This window comes from Amblyraja radiata, chromosome 18 (assembly GCF_010909765.2).
Source record: "Amblyraja radiata isolate CabotCenter1 chromosome 18, sAmbRad1.1.pri, whole genome shotgun sequence".
NCBI classification, from domain to species: Eukaryota; Metazoa; Chordata; class Chondrichthyes; order Rajiformes; family Rajidae; genus Amblyraja; species Amblyraja radiata.
The window spans coordinates 826221-849401 of NC_045973.1; the positions used below are offsets into that span (position 1 = coordinate 826221).

Genomic DNA, 23181 nt, shown 5'->3' on the forward strand with positions numbered 1-23181 from the left:
ACATCTTTAATAATCGACTCCAGCATCTTCCCCCCTACCAATGTAAGGCTAACTGGTTTATAATTCCCTGTTTTATCTCTCCCTCCTTTCTTAAAAAGTGGAGTTACTTTGGCTACCCTCCAGTCCACATGAACTGATCCAGAGTCAAGTGAACATTGGAAAATGATCACCAATGCATCCACGATTTCGAGGTCCAACTCCTTGAGTACTCTGGGATGCAGACCATCAGGCCCTGGGGATTTATCTGCCTTCAGTTCAATAGTTTAACTAACACAATTTCCTGACTAATGTGGATTCCCTTCAGTTTCTCCATCCCACTAGTTCCTCGGTCCCCTAGTATTTCCGGGAGATTGTTTGATTCTTCCTTAGCGAAGACAGAACTAAAGTACTTGTTTAACTGTTCTGCCATTTCCTTGTTTCCCATTATAAATTCACCTGTCTCTGACTGTAAGTGACCTACATTCGTCTTCACTAATCTTTTCCTTTTATATACCGAAAGAAACTTTTATAGTCAGTTTCTATATTCCCTGCAAGCTTTCAATCATGCTCTTTTTTCCCCCTCTTAATTAACCCCTTTGTCCTCTTCTGTTGAGTTCTAAATTTCACCAAGTCCTCTGGTTTGCCGCTACTTCTGGCCAATTTATTTGCCTATTCTTTGAATTTAACACTATCCTTGACTTCCCTCTTCAGCCATGGTTGAGCCACCTTCCCAGTTTGTTTTTTATTTTTGCCAGACAGGGATGAACAATGTATGGGGTGATTGCCGGTCGGCATGGACTCGGTGAGCCGAAGGGCCTGTTTCTGCGCTGCATCTCTAAAGTCTAAAACCGCTGATGTCTAGCTGCTCCACTTTAAGCTTGGTGCAGAAAAATATTTAACAGTGTTTGCTGTAAGATTTCCTGCTGTCGGAACATGATTGTTTGGACAGTATCCTAGATGATGTCTTTTCCCTGAAAGTGTAGTTATTTAATTACATTGTGTTCTGAGGTATATTTATCACTAGATGCACTGTATACCCAGTGACCGTGAGTACTAACTGTATCATCAGCATGTTGACAGTTTCTTCTGATTTTCCATTACTCCTTTTAGTACTGTTTTTCTGCACTATGATGAGCCAGTGTGAACACCTCAGCAGTGCAGAAAAACACAGTCATTAAATATTCATGAGGATTTAAGTCATGCAGAATTCAATGATTTTGACTATTTTCCCAGTAATGTAGTTTACACAAGGTTGCAAGGAAAAAGAAGATATAAAGATTGAATTGGAAAGATTTCCCTATTTCCAAAATTTGGAATAAAGATTTAACCATTTTATTATTCATTTATTTGGGCTATCTGGGTGTCACTGGCACGGTCAGCATTTATTACTCATCATCATTAATTACCCTTGATAAGGTGGTGGCGAGCTTCCTTCTTGTACCACTGCTGTCTTCCTTGAGAAGGTTCTCCCACCACGTTGACAGGGAGAGAGTTTAGGCTATGACCTGGCTACGATGAAAGAGCAGTGATATATTTTCAACTCCGCATGGTTTCTGACTTGGAGGGAAACAGGTTGATGTTCCCAAGCTAGGGAAGAAATTGTGCAGGCCCTTGCAGAGATATTTTCATCATCTTGTGTCACATCTGCAGTCTCTTATGTATTCCATTTACAAGTTAATTTTTTATCATGTTGCTTGTAATGAATTAGAAAATATACATACATGAAAACAGAATATGGGGGAAATAGTCAGGAAGTCAGTGGAAAGAAAAACAGGGTCAGTGACCCTCATCATATTCTAATAAAGGGCTATGAGTTCTGATGATGGGTTCACGACCTGTAATGTTAATTCTGTTGCTCTCTCCACAGATGCTACTGTTTTGATTTCCAGCATCTGGAGAATTTTTATACCTCCTCAAAAAAGCAAAGTGCTGGATGGCGGCGGCGGCTCTGGCTGCAGCGGCTCTCCGGCAGTCCTGTTTGTTTTGTGTTTTTGGGTTGTTTATTTTCGTTTTGGTTAGTCTAGTTTTGGTTTTTAGTTTGTGTTTTGGGGGGGGGGGTTGAAACGGGGCTTGCTGTCTCTCCCTGCGGGGGAATGCGACTTTTTTGTCGTATTCCCCTTCTCTGCCTCCGTCTGCGCTGAGGCCTAATGGCGGAGCTGGCGACCTCGGGGCTCAGGAGGCAGAGCCCGCCAGGACTCGCACTGAGCTCGCTCCCGTGAGGACGGCCCGGCTCGGGGCTGGAACAGGGCTTTCGTGAGGGGCTGTGACGGCCGGCCCGAGGAAGGAACGGTGCTCCCGTCGGAGTAGCCGAGCTCGGGGAGGTACGGCGCTCCCAGCCCGAGCGAGGAGCGGCGCCCGGTTGGGGCGGCCCAGCCTGAGGGAGGAGCGGCGCCCGGTTGGGGCGGCCCAGCCTGAGGGAGGAGCGCGACCCGGTCGGGCGGCCCAGCCTGAGGGAGGAGCGGCCGCCCTGTCGGGGGCGGCCCAGCCTGAGGGCCCATCCTGAGTGAGGAGCGGCGACCCGTCGGGGCGGACCAGCCTGAGGGAGGAGCGTGCCCGTTCTGGCGGCCCAGCCTGAGGGAGGAGCGGCTCCGGTCGGGTCGGCCCAGCCTGAGGGAGGAGCAAGCGCCCGTCGGGGCGGCCAGCCTGAGGGCGAAGCGGTGCCCGGTCGGAGGCGGGCCCAGCCTGAGGGAGGAGCGGCGGCCTGGGCGCGAGGCTGAGGACCGGTGGCAGGTACTCACGTGGAGGGCGATCCGGCTCGGGGCTGGGAACGATGCTCCGGGGGCTGGGACGGTCAGTCTGGCGGCGGGCCAGCGGCTGGCTCAGCAAGGTCTGCGTGAGCGGCAAAGCTTCGACTACCCCGGGCACGCGGTGTTTTGAGCCGTCAGGACAGGTTTTAACATCGCCCGGGTGGTATCGCCTCAGCGCAGAAGGAGAAGAGGAGGGAAGAGACTGCAGCCCTAAACTTTTGCCTCCATCACAGTAGGAGATGTTGGGGTGGACTCACTGTGGTGGATGTTAATATGTGTTTATTGTTGTTTTTTATTGTATTGTATTATATGTATGACTGCTTAAATTTCGTTCAGACTTCGGTCTGGATGACAATAAAAGGCTATTCTATTCTATTCTATTCTATTCTATTCTATTCTATGTTTTCAGGTAACCCAGGAAACATGTGGAAACATCTGTGGAGTTAATTTACCTCCACAGATGCTGCCTGGCTTGCTGCACTCCTCCTGCACTTTTGAGAAATTGAATATTTGCTATGTAAATGCCAATTTTCCTAATCAATTTTCTTATTAGACGTTATTAATACTCCAATTCTTATACTCAATGACAGCTTCAAAAATCCCAAGGGTGATCAGTGTATAGCTTTTCAATATTTAGATATCCTAAAATGCTTGAGATCTAAATATTGAAAAGCTATTCTTAGATCTCTTGTAATATTTTGTAAAAATAACACTCTAAAACTAAAATATTATTTGGTACTCTATTTATTGGACCAAATATAAAACTGAGTTTCAAGTCCATCATAAATATTTCATTAATGTGTCAGTCAAATGCTTGAGTATTAAGCTGCTCAATTATTTATGAGGAATAAAATTGAAAGCTGGGCTCTCAAGCTTCTTGAGGGATTTGTATTGGTCATAATGTTCTGTTGCCATTAACATATTCGCTATATCCTTCTTAGCATGTTTTTTGAGTAGCAGTGCCAGTTTGAATCAATCCCCCTCTGCAGAATGATGCATCTATCAATGTATAATCTGCCTTTGATGCCAGAACTGTACCAATGTCCAGGTACCACCTGAGTCTCTAACTACAGCTTGCTGCTGAAAATAATTAGCTTAAATAATGAGTAATTTCTCTCAATTTTTTGTTGAAATATTGAATTAATTTATCCAGGCCACAAGATAGTATTGAAATGCAAGTTATCTAGGTCTATGCATGGAGATTTAAATGCCACAAGATAATGTAATTATCATGTCGTTTGCTGCTAAGTGTTAAAATCGTAAATAACACTTCAATTTCCACAGTTTCTGTCTAGATGGGAACAGTAAATTTATGCAGCTGAACAATTATATAATCTACACTGCATTTTTTAAAACATTTCTTGCCAAATTTTTCAAGCAATTCCCTGCTACAGACAGAGCAGCTCTCAGATTTTTCTTTCCTCCCTCTCTTATCTGTGCCCCACCTGGACTCCCATCCCCTTGCACCACAGTCTGAAGAAAGTCATAAGGAATAGGAGTAAAATTATCATAATTAGGCCATTCAGTCCATCAAGTCTACTTCGCCATTCAATCATGGCTGATCTATCTCTCCCTCCTAACTCCATTCTCCTGCCTTCTCCCCATAACCTCTGACATCCGTACTAATCAAGAAGAGTCCGGACCAGAAACATCACCTGTCTGCGTTCTTCGGAGATGCTGCCTGAACCGCTGAATTACTCCAGCACTTTGTTCTCTTTAATATAAACTCCCCTGGGAAATTTTAGCTATGATTTATTCATTCACCTCTGCTAAAAGTGCACATTTGTAGACTTTGTGTGAAAGCAGAATTTGATTTCCAATGACATCCATGCTGTGATACTCTGTTAAATTCTGTGTCAGTCCTTACAGATTATTAATAACCAGGTGTGAAACTGGAAGGTGACTGATATCCATGGATAAACTGGTATTTTTGCTGCTGAGTTTTCTGTTGACCTCTGCTGGAAGAATGGGCATATTGCAAATGACAGGCTGAGCTCTAGCTCTGTTGTCTTTACAACCAAACTTGTCAAATGTTCTGGCAACACACACCATCAAGGCTTCCGTAAATAACAAGCACAAACTAACAGAGGAGTTAGTTGAGGCAGGTACTATTGCAACGTTTAAGAAACATTTAGGCAGGTACATGAATAGGATAGATTTTGAGGGATATGGGCCAAATGCAGGCAGGTGGGATTATTGTACATGGGCCAGGTTGTTCGGCGTGGGTAAGATGGGCTGAAGGGCCTGTTTCTATGCTGTATGACTATGACTTTAAATATCAGAGGGTAATTACAATCCATTGAATTGTGACCAAACCTATTTCTGTAGGATCTACCTATATGTATCAAGTTCAAGTCAGGTTCAAGTTAAATTTATTGTCACATGCACCAATTGGTACAATGTGATTTGAGTTCCCATACAGCCATACGAATAAAAAGAACATAGTACACAATTTAGCATAAACATCCCCACACAGCGGAATTAATGTTTCTCACTATGAGGGAAGGCAATAAAATTCAGTCATCTTCCTCTTTGTTCACCCGTGGTCAGGGCCTTTGAGCCCTCTGCATTCGCCGCTACGGCGGCCCGATGTTCAGGCCCTCTCGCCGGGATGATCGGAGCTTCCGAGTCCACGGGCCGAGCTGGGCAGAGTTCCAACACTGGCGACCCGCGAGCGGCAAGGGGTCCCAGACCTAGACGATGTTAAAGTCAGCGCCGCCCGTGGCTGGAAGCTCCGCAAACCGCAGCTCCATGCTGTTAATCAGCAGGCCCAACACTCCGGAGCTTCTACAGGCGATCCCCGGCAAGGCAACGTCCCGCTCCGCGATGTTAATTCAGTGCTGCGCCGCTGCTGAAGCTCTGCCGGTCTCCGGCAGGAAAGGCCGCGCCAATCCAGTTGGTAGGCCGCGCGGGGAGGCGAAGATGCGACTCGGAAAAAAAGACGCATCCTCGACCAGGAAGTGACAGGGAAATAGTTTCCCCTCTTCCCCCCCCACCACCTCCCCCACATAAAAAGACTAAGTGAACTCTATCTCAGACAGAGTTCACAAAATCCACAAACCTGACTGTCCCGGTAGACCTATTGTCTCTGCCTGTTCGTGCCCCACCGAACTCATCTCCACATACCTTGACTCCATCCTATCCCCCTTGGTTAAATCCCTTCCTACCTATGTTCAAGACACCTCAGACACTCTCCGTCATCTCTGGGCATTCCATTCTCTAGGCCCTCACCCCCTCATCTTCACCATGGACGTCCAGTCACTCTACACCTCCATCCCCCACCAGGATGGTCTCAAAGCCCTCCGGTTCTTCCTCGACCAGAGAAGCAACCTATACCCAGCCACTGACACACTCCTCCACCTAGTGGAGCTGGTCCTTACCCTCAATAACTTCACGTTTGACTCCTCCCATTTCCTCCAAATACAAGGCGTAGCTATGGGCACACGCATGGGCCCCAGCTACGCCTGCCTCTTTGTCGGGTACGTCGAACAATCCTTGTTCAGTACGTACCAGGGCCCCATCCCCGACCTCTATCTCCATTACATCGACGACTGCTTTGGTGCCACCTCATGCACCCACACACAACTGACTGACTTCATCCACTTCATCACCAACTTTCATCCGGCACTCAAATACACCTGGACTATTTCCGACACTTCCCTACCATTCCTTGACCTCACTATCTCCATCGCAGGTGATAGACTTCTGACCGACATCCACTATAAACCCACTGACTCCCATGGCTATCTGGACTACACTTCTTCCCACCCTGCTTCCTGTAAGGACTCCATCCCCTACTCCCAATTCCTCCGTCTACGCCGCATCTGCTCCCAGGATGAGGCGTTCCACACCAGGGCATCTGAAATGTCTTCATTCTTCAGGGAACGTGGGTTCCCCTCCTCCACCATAGATGAGGCTCGCACCAGGGTCTCTTCCATACCCCGCAACACTGCTCTCTCTCCCCATCCCCGCACTCGCAACAAGGGCAGAGTCCCCCTAGTCCTCACCTTTCACCCCACCAGCCGTCACATTCAACAAATAATCCTCCATCAGTTTCGCCACCTCCAACGTGACCCCACCACTCGCCACAACTTCCCATCTCCCCCCATGTCTGCCTTCCGCAAAGACTGCTCCCTCCGCAACTCCCTTGTCAATTCTTCCCTTCCCTCCCGTACCACCCCCTCCCCGGGCACTTTCCGGTGCAACCGCAAGAAATGCAACACCTGTCCCTTTACCTCCCCCCTCGACTCCGTTCAAGGACCCAAGCAGTCGTTCCAGGTGCGACAGAGGTTCACCTGTATCTCCTCCAACCTCATCTACTGCATCCGCTGCTCTAGATGTCAGCTGATCTACATCGGTGAGACCAAGCGTAGGTTGGGCGATCGTTTCGCCGAACACCTCCGCTCGGTCCGCAAGAACCTACCTGACCTCCCGGTGGCTCAGCACTTCAACTCCCCCTCCCATTCCCCGTCCGACCTCTCTGTCCTGAGTCTCCTCCATGGCCAGAGTGAGCAACACCGGAAATTGGAGGAACAGCACCTCATATTCCGCTTGGGGAGTCTGCATCCTGCGGGCATGAACATTCAATTCTCCCAATTTTGTTAGCCCTTGCTGTCTCCTCCCCTTCCTCAGCCCTCGGGCTGTCTCCTCCCATCCCTCAGCCCTCGAGCTCCTCCTCCTCCTTTTTTCCTTCCTTCTCCCCGCCACCCCCTATCAGTCTGAAGAAGGGTTTCGGCCTGAAACGTTGCCTATTTCCTTCGCTCCATAGATGCTGCTGCACCCGCTGAGTTTCTCCAGCATTTTGTGTACCTTCGATTTTCCAGCTTCTGCAGTTCCTTCTTAATCACAATATATTTTACTGGTTACACGGCACTGGCACTGAATTTTGGGCAACATTCTTCCTCTCTCTCTCCTGAAAGCACGTAGGTTGGATCACAGTTCAATGGACAGCAATTACCCTCTGATATATGAGAGAGGAAGAGCGTTAACATTTGCTGCAATGGATAGTATTTAGGAAAGTCAGTTATGAAGTATTGTCACTCAATTCTTGCAATGAAACCTCTTCGTAGGTGTTGTAACTGGAATTAGTTACCTGTGTAGTTGTACGTTCAAACATTATGTACCTTTGACCAGTAGTGTGATATATCATAATCTGTTAATCTTAACATCAATTAATACAACTAACATGATATAGTATTGAATAGGGTATTGTTTGGTTCTAATGTAGGAATGTTATGTTTAATAACTTTAAAACAGGATGTTACAAATTGCTGATTCTAACTCCAAATGTCAGTGGCACCATTGCATAACCAGTAAAAGGATAGGGTGAACGCAACCGGAGATACATATAGATAGATCCACAAGCACAGAAATTGGATGGCATTTATGAATAAACTATTGAGGCCATACCAATACAATACAATACAATACCGTTTATTGTCATTTGAACCTCAAATGAAGTTCAAATGAAATTTGGTTTCTGCAGTCATACAACAAGAAAAGAACCAAGACACACACCAACACAATTTACACAAACATCCATCAGAGTGAATCTCCACCTCACTGTGATGGAAGGGAAAGTCTTGTCTCTCCCCTGCTCTCCATTCTTTTCCCGATGTCAAAGCCCCCGGCGGGCGGTGGTAAGTCCCGAGGCCGTTAAAGCCGCGCCAGGCGATGTAAGGCCCTGCTCCGGGTCTTGATGTTGGAGCCCCCGGCGGGCGATGGCAAGTCCCGCGGCCGTTAAAGCCGCGCCGGGCAATGTAAGGACCCGCTCCGAGTTGTTTTCAACCCCGCAATTCGGGCGGGAGAAGTTGCCGTTGCAGGAGCTCCGAAAAGCGGACCCGCGAGCTCTCGATGTTACCGTCCACCGGACCTGCAGCTGGAGCCTCCGAAGCTCTCCACGCTCCGAAGTCGGCCAGCTCCACGATGGTGAGTCTGCAGGCTCTGCGACTGGAGACCCAGGTCGTTCTGGTTGGAAGCCGCTCCACGGTGCTAGGCCCCTGAGATGGGATGTTATTTCATGTTTTCCAGGTTTTTAAGATGGATCTTTATTGTCATGAAGTCCTTATGCAGCTGGAGTAGGTTGGAGGAGAACCCATGTTTTATAGACATTTAATGTAAGGACCATTCTCATTTCAGTCAATGATGACAAAGCTCAGTGTTTGAATGTATGCATACTGCACCTCAGAGAGAGGTTGGAGAAATCTTGGCTTCTAGTTTAGATATACAGAATGGGAACAAGCTCACAAATCCATGTCGATCATCCGTTCACGCTGGTTCTGTGTTATCACACTTTTTCATCCACTGGTTACACACTAGGGGCAATTTACAGAGGCCAATTAAACTACAAACCTAAACGTCTTTGGGATGTGGGATGAAACCAGAGTACTCAAAGTAAACCACGAGGTCACAGGGAGAATGTGAAAACTCCACACAGACACTATCCGGTCGAGATCAAACCCGAGTCTCTGCCACTGAGGTATCAGCTCTTCCAGCTGCGTCACTCTGCCACCCTGAGGCTTTAATGGTTCTGGAGGTGATATGGATTGGTTTCTTTTGTCCTTTAGATTAGCTCCATTCCATTTGGCACAATTTGATTTGTTTATTTTCTTGAAGGTGGTAACAATTAGTGTTTCTGTTCTGTAGAATATCCTCCATCTCCCAGCTGTGGGAGATGAGCTGGTGAACCTGTGACTGAAGTTCCTTGGCTAGGTTTCAGAACCATGGAAGTTGGAGAACAGGTTTCCAAGGACAATCTAGCATCAGCACCTGCTGGAAGGCACACTTGAAAGACAACCTGAATTAAGAATCTATCTTTGATTCTATCGCTTTGCATGTTATGCAATACAATCCCGGCACTAGCCCAGCTTGAAGGCAGTTGAAAAAGTAACCAGACTGGTGAAAAACAACAAAGCTTCATGAGCTTAAATATTGAAAGATGGTAAATTCATGAATTAATTCCTTTCATTTGAAATCTAAAGAGATACTTTAATGATGAACATCTTCAACAAAGGAGAAACGTCCTATTAAAGTCATTATGGGTGAGTCTCCCTGCCTTCAGCCTTTTGGAATGTCATTGTGAGTATCATTCTCAACTACTTTATCCCAGTGACGGAATAACTTTATCCCAAATGCTGCATACAGTCTGTCTTATCAAGAGGTGTAATGGACATGATCTACAACACATGACAAATCCATGTAAAATAAGGAGCAACACCAACCACTACTCATCTTTTCATATTGCAATATTCTAAATCTCATCACCTGAAGAAAGCTATTCAAAGCAAGAAGACTCTTTGTCATTGCTAATATGATAAGAGGTTCTGCAGATGCTGCAAATCATTTCCAAATGTTGCTACCAATTCTCCTTGTCTATTAGGATTCGCATTTTTACTTGTACCTGTATCAACATATAGTGTCCCAGTGAACGGGAAGTTGGTCAGACTATGCCTGAGCTCTCTGAGCGTACAGAAATGTACAAAACATATCACAAGCCATCAGGCACGTGCCGTGAGTAATTACTCAAGGTAGGCAGTCAGTCGGCTTTAAAAATAAATCTTAAACCGTGCATGCGCAGATTGTTTTCTCCGTAAAAAAAAAAAAAAAGTAACAATTCAATTTTCCCAAGGCTTCTAAATCTCCTTCATTTTTTAATTATTGAATGGGTGGGGAACAGAGGATGAAAGCAGGTGGAAATGTGGTCTGAAAAACGGGAGCACACCGGGATGTTGAATCAGTTGTCTTCTTATTGAATGACAATACTAATTCAAGGGACCAATTGGAGGGAGAGTTCCTTTCACAGCGTGTGGAGAGTCTGTGCCAGGGGTTAAAGATGCGGGAGTGTTGAGAAGGTGGGGGGTCGGAGATCATGTCAGACTCATTCACCGCTGCCGCAGCGCTCCGGGCACGGACAGCAGAACTGGCCGCCACTTCCGGGGAGGGAAGCAGCTCGGGTGACTGCAAGCGGCCGCCGGGACCCGACAGCAGAACCGGCTGCCACTTCAGCGCCTTCTGCTGACCCGCTCACCTCTGACAGTGCTCTCCGACTGAACACCTCTCACCTGCAGCTCGCCAGCTTCGCTCATGTCAACTGCTTCCCGCAAATCCTTAAATTCCCACAGCCGAGTAACCTCAATTGGTCCCTCGATCGCGCAGTCGGAATTTAAGAATTTGCGGGAAGCGGCTGACATGAGTGAGGCCAGCGAGTGGCAGGAGAGAGGTTTTCAGACGGAGAGCACTGCCAGAGGTGAGCGGGGACCAGCAGAAGGGGTTGTCTGGTCCCGGCGGCCACTCGCAGCCACCCGAGCTAATTCACTCCCCAGCCACAATGCGGTGGGTCCGTGCCCGGAGCGTCGCAAGTGGGTTACTGGCCCCGATCCTCTTCTTCACAACGCTCATGCCCTCCCCGCAACTTTACCTCGGACCAGACTCCCAAAACACTGAAAGGAGCTCTCCCCCACCCCGGGAAATACAGTATTTAAAAACATAAAGCACCAAGAAATGTACTTACCACGTTATTGGTACACGAACCCCATTCTTCACTCTTTGTTTCCTAAGGCAAATCATGCGAAATAATAATATTGACCACCACTGCTATGCTGATGACACTCAAATCTATGTAGCGCTATCACCAAATGACTATCGCCCCATAGATCTGCTGTGCCAGTGCATTGAGCAAGTCAAAGACTGGATGTGCCAAAATTTCCTCCAACTAAATAAGGACAAAACGGAGATAATTGTTTTTGGTGCTAAAAAAGAAAGGCTTAAAGTAACCCAACACCTTCACTCTCTGTCCCTGAAAACTTCTAACAAAGCCAGAAACCTTGGGGTTATTATGGATTCAGATTTACATTTCGACAGTCACATCAAATCAGTAACAAAATCGGCCTACTATCACCTCAAAAACGTAGCAAGATTAAGAGGACTCATGTCAGCTCAAGACTTAGAAAAACTTGTACATGCCTTTATTACTAGTAGGCTAGATTATTGTAACGGTCTCCTTGCAGGTCTTCCGAAAAAAACTGTCGGGCAGCTACAGCTTGTTCAGAACGCTGTTGCTAGAGTTCTAACAAAGACCAAAAAATTTGAACACATTACACCAATTCTTAAATCCTTACATTGGCTCCCTGTATGTCAGAGAATTGATTTCAAAATCCTGCTGCTCACCTATAAATCACATGGTTTAGGACCAAAGTATATCACTGACATGCTTCCACTATATAAGCCTTCTAGACCGCTAAGATCTTCTGAAACCAATCTGTTAGTGATTCCCAGAGTAAATACAAAACATGGGAAAGCAGGATTTAGTTACTATGCAACAAATAGCTGGAATAAACTTCCTGAAACATAGAAACATAGAAATTAGGTGCAGGAGTAGGCCATTCGGCCCTTCGAGCCTGCACCGCCATTCAATATGATCATGGCTGATCATCCAACTCAGTATCCCGTACCTGCCTTCTCTCCATACCCTCTGATCCCCTTAGCAAGATTTAAGACTTGCCTCAACTTTGACCAATTTTAAAACAAGACTGAAAACTTTTATGTTTACTTTAGCTTTCAGCTAAATCTTAACTACATTGCACTTTTAACTTTTGCACTTTTTATAATGCATTTTTAATTTTTAATTTTGCTTTTCATTTCTTTTAATTATACTATTTTATTTCATTTTATTATTTTATTTTATTGTATGACATGTTTTTATGTGAAGCACTTTGATTCTGCCTCGTATATGAAATGTGCTATATAAATAAAGTTGCCTTGCCTTGCCTTGCCTTGCCTAAGATACTCTTACAATAATGACAATCCACATTTGAAAAACCCGCCAAGAAACTAGCGCTGCGCATGCGCAGTAGGCTGCTGCACCTGCGCAGTACAGCAAAGGCAGAATTTCAGCTGCCTTCAGCCCCGCTTGTCATTGACGGCTTGAAGCAGCGCTAACGGCACGTGGGCTGCACAGACCTTCGCGTGTTGCAAGTGCTGCGGTTGAAAGGCACAGAGAATTATGCCTACCTAAGAGATCGATCTCTTAGATAGGCATAATTCTCCCATGCCTTTACTATTTATACAGGCGCACAACCTTTTATCCGGAGTTCCGGAAACCGAAAAGCTCCGAAAACCGGACATTTTTTCCAGGATGTCGTCTGCACACCAAAGCTCGCGTTTGGCGCCAAACTTGACCCGAAACGACCCACGGTCAACCCAGGTCTGTACTACTGTTGCGGCTGCCTCCTCCCTGGAGACCGGGGAGACACTTAAACATCTGTAAATCATTGCTTAAATGTTAGTCAGTTAGTTTGGAGGGCTTTTATGTGAAAGGGGGGGGGGGGGGGTGAAGGGGGAAAACTTTAATTCTTAGTCCCCTACCTGGTCGGAGAGGCGGGGAGCGGGGAATGCCTTACCGGGTCGCCGTGCAGTAAGCTCCGGAGCGCTGTGGCCGCCGACTCCCAACATCGCGGAGCTGGGGCTACGGGCGTCCGGCCGCGGGCGGCGCCGGTTGTAGCTCCGACCCCGGCAACTCTACCCCTGGCTGCGCAGCGCTCCAAATCCAGCGCGGCCCGCGGTCGGACGCCCACAGCCCCAGCTCCGCGATGTTGTGTGTCCGCGGCCACAGCGCTCCGGAGCTTACCGCACGGCGACCCGGTAAGGCATTGCCCGCTCCCCGCTGGTTTCCCAGCGCTGCGACGCCACCGACTCCCAAAATCGCGGAGCTGGGGCTGCGGGCGGTCGGCGCTGGATTTGGAGCGCCACGCAGCCAGGGGTAGAGTTGCCGGTGTCGGAGCTCCAACCGGCGCCGCCCGCGGCCGGACGCCCGCAGCCCCAGCTCCGCGATGTTGGGAGTCGGCGGCCACAGCGCTCCGGAGCTTACTGCACGGCGACCCGGTAAGGCATTGCCCGCTCCCCGCCTCTCCGACCAGGTAGGGAACTAAGAATTAAAGTTTCCCCCTTCACCCCCCCACCCCACCCCACCACATAAAATCCCTCCAAACTAACTGACTAACATTTAAGCAATGATTTACAATGATTCTCCGGGGAGGAGGCTGCCGCTCCAGTCTTTTCAAGCCGCCCGCGCTACCTACCTAATCTACGCTAAAAATCTTCCATTCGGAAATCCGAAAAATTCCGAAATCCGAGTAGTGTCTGGTCCCAAGGCTTTCGGATAAAAGGTTGTGCACCTGTATTTAATAATTGACATTTCATAATTTTACTCAGGGCCTACCTTGCCTATCCTGACGGCACGTGCATGCAAGCCACGTACTTGCATGTATGGTGGTGCTTCTTGTCCTAATCTTGTATTTGTGCCCTCTGTATGTATGTATGTATATATGTGTATATACATGCTGCTATGTATGCTGAATGGAACTGAAAGTACTGAATAATACTGATATAAGATATTTGAGCTTCACACTATCAGACAGATAAGTATACACAGCGCAAGGGTTTGTGTTCCAGTAACTTGTATTCTCATCTTTTACCCTGCCGTAATTTTTGTGGATTTGCGTATGAAATCAATATTTCTCCAAGGAAAAATACGCACACGTTTGCCATTGCAAGATGTTGCATCTGCACATCAGCAACCTTTTTTTTTGCATCTTATGCGATTCTTCTCTGCACAGGAGAAATAAACCTGTTATAATAAGAGGTCACGTATAATAGATGTAAATCTCATTAAGATTTGTTTACTGATGCACTATTGCATTCATGCGTTTTATCAAGAGAAGCATGTACAAAACATCTTAGTTTATACGCTTAAAAAGAACATTGAATAAATCCAGAAAGGAAAACAAGCAAATAATCTCCGTTGTAAAGAAACTAGAAAAAAAATGGTTGCTTGCTTTTTGATCTTAGATATGCTGACCCCAATTGCCTGTTCAAATAATTTGACTGATATCATACACAGAAATATGAAATCAATTGAACATATTTTCCTCAATCTTGATGATATAGCTGATGATCGGTGCCAATAAAGTGCACAGCTGAGTGTTAACATTCAATATTTGCTTCAAAACCTTTATTAAATATCTGCATCAGTCAGATTTTGTAACTGTTACAGGATTTACTTTCCTACACTTCTTCACTGCCCTAGTTTATTATTTAAAATGCAACTGCTGGCATTTATATGAATTAAACTCCATCTCCTGCTCCTCAGTCCATTCGTCCAGTTGATCGAAATCCCATCTTTATCTTAGATGGCTTTCTTCACTGTGCACTATACCACCAATCTCAGTGTCATCCACAATGGCTGCCTTGCCAACAGTCTGTCTGTCCCTTCCTTCTTTGTTGTTTGTTTGTATGTGTTAAATGTACGTTTTTAGTGTTCTTGAGCTTGTTTTATGTGGGAGGAGGGGTTTGGGGAAACTTTTTCTAATCTCTTACCTCGACGAAGATGCGATTTTTTTTTCGCATCGTATCTCCGTCTGCACTGCCTAACATCGAGGAGTTGGCGGTCTTTGCTGGAGACCAGTTTAGGAAGCTCCACCGTGGGTGCCTGTGGGCTTTAACATCGTGGAACTCGCGGTCTCTGGTCAGAGACCGACTTTGGGAACTCCAAACCGCAGGAGCTTCGATCGCCCCGACTGCGGATGGTTCGACTGCCCCGACAGCGGGAGAATAAAGAGGAAGAAAATTGGACTTTATTGCCTTCCATCACAGTGAGGAATGTGGGGGAATCCGTTGTGGTGGATGTTTATGTTAACTTTCATGTAGTTGTGTGTCTTGTTGCTTATTTTTAGTATGGCTGTATGGTAATTTGAATTTCACTGCATCTTAATTGGTACATGTGACAATAAACTGATTGTGAACTTGAACCTTGAAACTTATTAACCATGCCAACCAAAGATACTAGAGCAAGAGCTGATACCAACTGCCTTCACTTCCAAACTGTTAAAATAAATAAAATAATTTGTATGCATCTTTAGATGTTCCATTTTATGAGCAAGTCTGGCAGCATTTCAGACAGGATAATAACTGGAATGAAATGATTTACTAGGATAAAAACTAACCAAACTTAAATTGAGTAGAACAGGTTAAAAGATAATTCATTTGAAGAATCTGAAATATTGAACAAAAATGATTAGATGATGAGAAGAAACATTTTGGTAGAACAGTGCAATCCATAACTTGAAGTTATTTATTATCAAAATCAAAAAAGGTGCCTTTGCTGGAAATTTGAAACACAAACAAAAACACTGTAAACTCCCCATCGGGCAGCTTCTGAGGAAATGGAAAAAGAGACAACACTTCAGCTCGAAGAGTCTTCAACTATTAGCTGCGTTACTCTTTCCAAAGATGCTGCGTGCATGTGGCATTCTTTGTTGCTTAAATTTGAACATAAGTTCAAGTGATTTAAGAATAAGTAGTAAGCTATTTAGAACGGAGATGAGAAACACTTCTTCACACAGAGAGTTGTGAGTCTGTGGAATTCTCTGCCTCAGAGGGCGGTGGGGGCAGGTTCTCTGGATACATTCAAGAGAGAGCTAGATAGGGCTCTTAAAGATAGCGGAGTCAGAGGGATATGGGGAGAGAGCCGGAACGGAGTACTGATTGGGAATGATCAGCCATGATCACTAGCTCGAAGGGCCGATTGGCCTACTCTTGCATCTATTGTCTATTATAGGTGCAGAATTAGGCCATTCAGCCCATAAAGTCTACTCTGCCATTCAATCATGGCTGATCTACCTTTCCCTCTCAACCCCATTCTCATGCCTTCTCCATATAACCTCTGACACATGTACTAATCAAAAAACTATCTTTCTCTGCCTTAAAAATATCCACTGACTTGGTCTCTACAGCCTTCTGTGGCAAAGAATTCCACAGATTCACCACCCTCTGACTAAAGAAATTTCTCCTCATCTCCTTCCTAAAAGAACATCCTTTAATTCTGCTATGACCTCTATTCCTAGACTCTCCCACTTGTGGGAACATCCTCTCCACATCCACTCTATCCAAGCCTTTCACTATTCTGTATGTTTCAATGAGGTCCCCCCCTCATTCTTCTAAACTCTAGCGAGTACAGGCCCAGTGCCGACAAACGCTCATCATAAACCTCATCTGGACCCTCTCCAGAGCCAGCACATCCTTCTTCAGATATGGTGCCCAAAATTGCTCACAATATTCCAAATCCGGCCTTACCAGTGCCTTATAGAGCCTCAGCATTACATCCCTGTTTTTGTATACAAGCCCGCTTGAAATAAATGCTAGCACAGTTTGTTTTCTTTACCACCAAAATCGACTTGCAGATTCACATTTTTGGAATCCTGCACCAGCACTCTCAAGTCCCTTTGCACTTCCGATTTCTGGATTCTCTCCCCATTTAGAAAATAATCTACACCTTTATTCCTACTACCAAAATGCATGACTCCAGACATTGCTGCACTCTATTCCATCCGCCACTTCTCTGCCCACTCTCCCAACCTATCCAAATCCTTCTGCAGAGTCCCTGCTTTTTCTACACTACCTGCCCTTCCACCTATTTCCGTATCATCCGCAAACATGGCCACAAAGCCTCCAATCCATTCATCCAAATCATTAATATCCAACGTGAAGAGTAGCAGTCCCAGCATCGACCCCTGCAGAACTCCGCTAGTCACTGGCAGCCAACCAGAAAAAGCCCCTTTATTGCCACTCTTTGTCTTCTGCCACTCAGCCAACTTGCTATCCATGAAAGTATCTGCCCTTTGATACCGTGTCTCTCATTTTCCTTAGCAGCCTCATGTATGGTTCCTTATCAAAGGGTTTCTGAAAATCTAATTAAACAACATCTACTGACTCACTTTTGTCTGTCCTGCTATTTACTTCTTGAAAGAATTCCAGCAAATTTGTCAAGTAAGACCTCCCCTTCACAAAGCCATGCTGACTTTGGCCTATTTTATCGTGGACTTCTATGTACTCCGTAACCTCATCCTTTATAATGGACTCTAAAATCTTACCAACCACCAAAGTTAGACTAACCGGCCTATAGTTCCCACTATTCTGCTTTGCTCCCTTCTTGTGCAGCGGGGTAATATTGGCAAATTTATAATCATCTGGGACCTCTCCTGCCTCTAGTGATTCTTGAAATATCACTGTTAATGCCTTCACAATCTCTAAAGCCACCTCTTTCAGAACCCTAGGGCGCGCTGTCCATCTGCTCCAGGTGACTTATCCACCTTCAGCCCATTCAACTTCCCAAGCACCTTCTCCCTAGTAATAGCCACTCCACTAACTTCCAACCCCTGACTCTCTTGAATTTCAGGCATGTTGCTGGTGTCTTCCACTGTGATGACTGATACAAAAAGGTTATTCAACTCCCTTGTCATTTTTTTATTCCCCATTACCACTTCTCCTGCATCACTCTCCAGTGGTCCAACTTCCACTCTTGCCTCTTTTTTACTCTTTATATAACTGAGACATAACATAGAGGTTTGAAACATGGAATACGCTGTTCTCTGTAATTATAAATATTAAATCAACAAAGAGTTGAACAGGAAAACAATTTATTCGACATGGGATCTGAAAAGTGAAATTGGTATTTTAAAAAGATACCAGTAGTGAACATCTTACATAGAAACATAGAAAATAGGTGCAGGAGTAGGCCATTCGGCCCTTAGAGCTAGCACCACCATTCAATATGATCGTGGCTGATCATCAAAAATCAGTACCCCGTTCTTGCTTTCTCCTCATATCCCTTCATTCCGTTAGCCCTAAGAGCTATATCTAACTCTTGAATACATTCAGTGAATTAGCCTCCACTCCCTTCTGTGGCAGAGAATTCCACAGGTTCACAACTCTCTGGGTGAACAAGTTTCTCCTCATCTCAGTTCTAAATGGCCTACCCCTTATTCTTGAACTGTGAACCCTGGTTCTGGACTCCCCCAACATGGGGACCATTTTTCCTGCATCTAGCCTGCCCAATCCCTTAAGAATTTTATATGTTTCTATAAGATTTTCTCTCATACTTCTAAATTCCAGTGAATATAAGCCCAATCAATCCATTCTTTCATCATATGTCAGTCCCACCATCACGGGAATTAACCTGGTGAACCCACGCTGCACTCCCTCAATAGCAAGAATGCCCTTCCTCAAATTAGAAGACCAAAACTGCACACAATACTCCACGTGTGGTCTCACCAGGGCCCTGTACAACTGTGGTAGAACCTTCCTACTCCTATACTCAAATTCTCTCGCTATGAAGGCCAACATGCCATTTGCTTTTTTCAATGTCTGCTGTACCTAACCCTAACCCTAACCCTAACCCTGCATTCTTACTTTAAATGACTGATGTACAAGGACACCCATGTCTCGTTGCACCTCCCCTTTTCCTAATCTGACACCATTCAGATAATAATCTGCCGCCTTGTTCTTGCCACCAAAGTTTATTCACATTATACTGCATCTGCCATGCGTCTGCCCACTTACCCAACCTATCCAAGCCACCCTGCAGCCTCATACCATCCTCCTTGCAGCTCACACTGCCACCAGCTTTGTGCCATCCGCAAACATTGAGATGTTACATTTAAACCCCTGTCTCATGGTGAGAGTTGACACACGAGGTACCCCGAGTTAAAACTTGTGGTAATAACGTACGATTAATGTAGCTGTAACGTCGGAACTCGTGGACGCAACTTAGAGACTCGTGGCGCTAACGGCAGGTGCCCGTGAAACATGTCAACTCTTGAAAAGTTTTCCACGAGTCAAATTTACTCTTGTGGTTAAGAATTGAAACATTTTAACTCGTTGTAAGAACGTAGTGGCCCGTGCGTTTACCTTAGTGTATCGTGAGTCTACCGTGGGAACTCTTTAACTCAGCGGGCAGGCAGCATTAAGTTCACAACACGCGAGGATTATGTGTGCCATGTATTCGTGTGAATGAAGCGTGTTGGTGGGCGTGCAGTGTGTAAGATGGATAACAATACCATGGGACAAACTGGAGTCATACATAAACAATAAAGAATAGGACTCGAGAAAAGAAAACTCACCACTAACCAAAGCTTCGGTGGTCGCCATGTGCATGAGCGTATAGAATGGAGCCCTCCACTGAAATGGTTTTAAAACCATTATGTCTATCTCTGCTGATAAATCAGACTCGGTCAGCTTGAATCCAGCTTTGTTACACCCGTGACCTGTAACGTTATAATAACCCATGGCATTCCCGAGTGCTCCAAGGACCATGGCAGCCTCGTACCTCTCCATTGTACCGGCTTCCTGAAGCCCGAGCAAGAAGCGTCCGTCCCTCGACAGGGTCGAGTCCCCACACCGGGCTCTCCTGTAGTGTTGAAGCGTGTGGGAAGGAACTGCAGATGCTGGTTTAAACCCACGAGGAGAGAGAAAAAGCCGGAGTAACTCAGCGGGACAGACAGCATCTCTGGAGAAAAGGACAAGAAGGGTCTCGACCCAAAACATCACCTATTCCTTCTCTCCAGAGCTGCTGCCTGGCCTGGCCCGCTGAGTTCCCTGTGGGTAAGTTGAAACTTTGTTTTTGTTTATTAATCTGCAGAGTACCAAGTCACAGATAGACAACATAAGATGGAGTAACTCAGCGGGCCGGGTTGGAATAAACAAGCTCGGGAACTCTCAACATTCATGAAAGCGCCAAATGTGCAAGCTTCCCGTTTAAAATCTTGCGGTTGTTATTAAATCGAATTTCGCAACGAATTTGCCGCCCCCTTTGACCAACTTGTTCATGCCAAGCTTGGTCCTTTCTGGACGGCTTGGGTTGCAAGAAGAAGGTGGATAGGTTTGAGGTTTTTTTTTCTTTGCAGTGCAGGAGGCTGAGGGATGACCTCGTCTCACATTTGGCCTCTATTCCTCTAAACCTCTCATACCCACCAGGTTTCTGCAGAGTCTACAGTACAGCAAGGCTTGTGTTCCATTCAATATTTCCGCCACCATCTCCCACTACCCTGGAAGTTACACAAGAGTAACTCGGGAGAGGAACTTAGTAACTTGGGAGACGAACTTGGAACATCGCAGAAAACGGCAAACTTGCCATACCCGTGGGAACTCGGTTAAACTCTTGCACTTGGGATCTCGTACACAACCACGAGTCTTTCACTCGGGGTACCTCGTGGGTCAGCTCCTACCGTGAGACAGGGCTTTTAATGCCTTTTTCTAAATCATTAATAAATATTGTAAATAACTGGGGTCCCAGCACTGAGCCTTACGGCATCCCACTAGTCACTGCCTAACATTCTGAAAACATAGAAACATAGAAAATAGGTGCAGGAGTAGGCCATTCGGCCCTTCGAGCCTGCACCGCCATTCAATATGATCATGGCTGATCATCCAACTCAGTATCCTGTACCTACCTTCTCTCCATACCCCCTGATCCCTTTAGCCACAAGGGCCACATCTAACTCCCTCTTAAATATAGCCAATGAACTGGCCTCAACTACCTTCTGTAACAGAGAGTTCCAGAGATTCACAACCTGTGTGAAAAATATTTTTCTCATCTAAAGGATTTCCCCATTATCCTTAAACTGTGACCCCTTGTCCTGGACTTCCCCAACATCAGGAACAATCTTCCTGCATCTAGCCTGTCCAACTCCTTAAGAATTTTGTAAGTTTCTATAAGATCCCCCCTCAATCTTCTAAATTCTAGCGAGTACAAGCCGTGTCTATCCAGTCTTTCTTCATATGAAAGTCCTGACATCCCAGGATTCAGTCTGGTGAACTTTCTCTGTACTCCTTCTATGGCAAGAATGTCTTTCCTCGGATTTGGAGACCCCAAAAGAACCTTTTAATTCATACTCTTTGCTTCCTGTCTGCCAACCAGTTCTCTATCCATCTCAATACCCTACCCCCAATACCATGTGCTCTAATTTTGCACACTAATCTCTTGTGTGGACCCTTGTCCAAGGCTTTTTGAAAGTCCTTATACACCACATCCACTGGCTCTCCCTTATCCATTCTACTTGTTACATCCTCAAAAAATTCCAGAAGATTAGTCAAGCATGATTTCCCCTTCAAAAATCCATGCTGACTTTGACTGATCCTATCACTGCTATCCAAATGCGCTGCTATATCTTTAATAATTGACTCAAGTAGCTTCCCCACTACCAATCTTACTTCGTTAGATGCAAAATATGTAGTCATTATGTGAGAATTTTCTCCAACATCAAGCAAAGCTTAACCATCTTATTCATCATGTGGACGTGCAGATACAGTTTCCACTTGTAAGGGTGGCAAAATTAATGATAAATAAATGAGTCACTAATAAATCTGAGGGAGAATTTGGAAAGTGTTCCTCTCTGGGAATGGAACATGCTATTACACAGAGTTGTTGTAGTGAACAAATCAGATGGCATGTAAGAATAAAATTAGTTTTGTTGAAGCACAACTGTTTTCTATAGGTGGTGAAGGGCCATTGATCATGTATACGGCCATTGATCATGTATAGGGCCATTGATCATGTATAGGCCCATTGCTTTCCATGATCTAATAATAATAATAATAAATTGAATTTATATAGCGCTTTTCAGGGACTCAAAGTCGCTTTACAAGGCAAGGTAAAAAACAAAAATAAAACAAAAAATTAATCTATATTAATGACCTAGATTTGGGGTTGCAGGTCACAATTTCTGTACTTTGCAGGTGACACAAAACTTGGCAATAATGCGAACTGTGAAACAGATGGTTGAATGGCCATTCACAGGCTGGTGAAGCGTAGTATGGAGCAATGTGAGGTAAAGCATTTTGAGAGGAAGATGGAGGAGAGACAATAGAGCATAAGGATACCGTTCTAAAAGGAATGTAGGTGTGGTGTAACTAAGAGTATGTATGCACAAATTATTTAAAGTAGGAGGCCAGGTTGACAATGTGGTAAATAGGCCACACACATAGTTCTGGGCTTTATTAACAGTCAGAGTATAAAACCAGGTCAGTGATGCTAATCCTTTATAAACAAGGTTTGAAATCAACTGCATGTGTTCATTTGTGATCATAACATAAAAGGAAGGATCTGAAGAGGGTGCAGGAAAGATATATGACAATGGTTCGTGCAATTAGAGGCTATGGGTACAAGGATGGATTAGAGACAGTTCTCTTGAGAAGGCTGAGAGGAAATCCTTTCCCCGGGGTAGGGGAATGAAAAACAAGACGACATATGTTTAAGGTTGGAGGGATAATATTTAATACAAACCTGAGGGGCAACGTCTTCAGTCAAAGGATGGTAGGTGTTTGAATGAGCTGCCAGAGAGGATAGTTGAGGCAGGTACAATAACCATGTTTAAAATACATTTGGATAGGTAGATCGATAGGGAAGGTTTAGATGGATATGGGGCAAGCTTGAGTGCACCATGCTAACACTGCAGCATGCTCTTCATTCAGTGGAATCATGGTTGATCTTTGGCCTCTACTCTATTTTCTTATACCTCTTAAACCAATAACTTGAATAATCCAAATACCCATCTCTGCCTTGAATATACTAAATGACAGCATCCAAATCTTTTTGTGTCAGAATTCTGTAGACACTTAACCTTCT

At 45.4% G+C, this 23181-nt stretch overlaps 1 protein-coding gene across 3 annotated transcripts in view; it reads left to right on the forward strand.

Moving 5' to 3' along the window:
* cacna1d (calcium voltage-gated channel subunit alpha1 D) overlaps nucleotides 1–23181 on the forward strand; it is a 352130-nt gene that overhangs the window by 119633 nt on the left and 209316 nt on the right. Inside the window, exon 1 of one of the 3 annotated variants that reach the window (XM_033036548.1) lies at nucleotides 8820–8842. The exons of the other annotated variants lie outside the window; for them this stretch is intronic. The gene's annotated coding sequence lies outside the window, so the exon portion shown is untranslated. Of the gene's footprint in view, nucleotides 1–8819; nucleotides 8843–23181 lie in introns of those variants that run through there. 3 annotated transcript variants of the gene reach the window in all.